Source organism: Ostrea edulis, chromosome 3 (genome assembly GCF_947568905.1).
Source record: "Ostrea edulis chromosome 3, xbOstEdul1.1, whole genome shotgun sequence".
NCBI classification, from domain to species: domain Eukaryota; kingdom Metazoa; phylum Mollusca; class Bivalvia; order Ostreida; family Ostreidae; genus Ostrea; species Ostrea edulis.
Window position 1 is genome coordinate 60,350,229 of NC_079166.1, and position 2,639 is coordinate 60,352,867.

The window sequence follows — 2,639 nt, forward strand, 5'->3', positions numbered from 1 at the left end:
AGTCTGAGATATTCATTAGTTGCCGTGAATCATAATAGAATACTCCAACGCTCCCGTCTCCTCCTACCCCCATTCCCCGAATCAGGATTCTAGAATTTTGAAGATCAGCGAAAAACTTTTTGGCTGCTCAAGTATTTTTAAGAAGCCAACTTCCATACCCCCTCCGTCCCTGGAAAACGATACGTGCGATATCAGATATGACCTAAAGTGAGAACAACAGCAACATAAAAAGAACAAAACACACACACACACACACACACACACACACACACACACACACACACACACACACACACACACACACACAACGAAGGTCCCGTGTTGCGGCAAGCGTACCATAAAAGATGTCTTTATTGACAAAGGAGAATCCATGATCTTGCCGATCATATTTTCTTTTTACTTGGGGGGGAGAAATTGAAGACCCATATAACTAATGTTTCAAATATTTATTCGTTATTAGGCGATTGAAAAGTAGTATTGTCACAAAAGTGTGGACATATATCATTCCTAACTAGATGCATCTATAAAATCTGTAAATATTCTTTAGTATGTCTGCACTTGCATCAAATAAAAATTCTGATTGACTTCATGGAGTCCGAACTGATGCTGCTTTACTTCGATCACTTTAGTTTTTATTACTGTTAAATGTTATAGCTTCCACTTTGTAGGCCTACATAATTTCTCTAGACTACTGCATTTATCCATGCATTGTTATCTAACCTTCCTGTGGGATCCGGATTAGGTCCTCAGTACCCTTGCTTGTCGTAGAAGGCGACCAAATGGGGTGGTCCTTTGGATGAGACCGCAAAAACCGAGGTCCCGTGTCACAGCAGGTGTGGCACGATAAAGATACCTCCCTGCTCAAAGGCCATAAGCGCCGAGCATTTACTGGTATAAGCCGAAATGTTGCAGCCCTTCACCGACAGTGGTGACGTCTCCATAGATGCCATATGAGTGAAATATCGAGAGGGACGGTAAACAATATTCAATCATTGTTGTGTTAATTTTGTGGAAGAGATGATATATTCTTGATAAATATAGAAAAGAATAAACAAGTAGAAATAACATGTTCAACTTTTGACAATACAATTCAAACTATGTCAACTACATTTATATCCCCCCCCCCCCGCCCCGAAATGCACCACATTTAATTTGTTTTATTTATGTTGAAATGAAGTTTAAATTTTATATTTAAAACAACAATAAGATATGTACTCTACGGGTTATTTAGAAATAGTATACCGATACCAAAACAAGATCATATCCCGGCCAACTAACCAACCTTGTCACCCTCTCTTCTGATCAAAAAAGCCAGGGAAAATAAGAAAACATAAAGTAAATATAAAAAAGGTTAATATTTAAAAAATATATATTATCGAGTACTCAACACTACTAACATGAATAAATCTTTTAATCAATACAGCTTGAAATAAATCTTAAAAGTAAGGAATTTATTCATTTATTAATTAATTAATTAACTTGCATTTTGGCTAAGGAATATTCATATCATCATGAATATTTATTTTCTTTTTTTCAAATGAATCCGTTAAAAAAAATTACAAAAAAATCGAAGCTTTATTTTGAATAGGCCCAATCGGATTAAAATTCTAAATTGACTTTACGTTTCATAATTTAATGCTGTGTATTGCGCGCCATACATTAAATGTACCATCATTTTGCTTCAATCGCGGAATAAACTTATCGGCGCTTCATTCGCGGAGCAAATTTATTGATGCTTTCGTTGGTAGGTCTGTATTTGTTTTATTCTGCATACAGTAGTGGGTGAATGCGTTATTTATTGAAATGCACCCACAAGTTTCTTTTCGGTACGTAGGCCGACACGAAAATAGAAAATGACACCAGGCCCAAGCATTGTTCGCCCGTCAATTGCGAAAGTATACTTGTAAACTTTTACATTGGAAATGAATATCGCACTTAGTGTTTTATTCCAGTATATATCATTTAAATTTTAGATTCCACAAATTTGTTTACAAGCAAAGACAAGCACAATGTTATGACGATGCGCTACTTTAATATTGTATGGCAGCCGATATCACGGAAATTGATTAACCGCGATACATACACAAAATATTAATTTTCTGAAATTTCTCAATGCATGAAAGCCTATTTACAGGTACATGTGTATTTGAATAAAACCATTTCCACAAAGGTTGGGAAGGTGAATTTTCAGTACCTTAAATTGCATTGATCAAGTGATTAATTTTGATTTTCAAAATATATCCACTCTGTGGCGTCTTGGTTAGCGTTTATATGTTATCATTAATGTCACATGTTTTCTTTTCTCCCGAATAAAATTACGTCGCATATTTTCATTGTGACGTAAAAATACAGTGGGGTTTTGCTTGGAAAGGCTCAGATAGTATTTGGCCAAAATATCTTCAAGTTGCATATTTGTCTCAGGCAGTTGTGGTGGAAATTTGGTAATGATCTCATGTCTGTTTTGGTGACTCTCCAGCATTCACATCCATGCATTAGTACTGATTTTACATTGTTATTGTATAATTTAACTTTAGTTTTCTTGCTATTTTGATTTGATTTCCAGATAGGTCGTAACTTGTTGAAGGCTGCTCTTGCTTTTGAAAGTCTGTTTTTGATGTCCTTTCATGTAGAATCTTCGG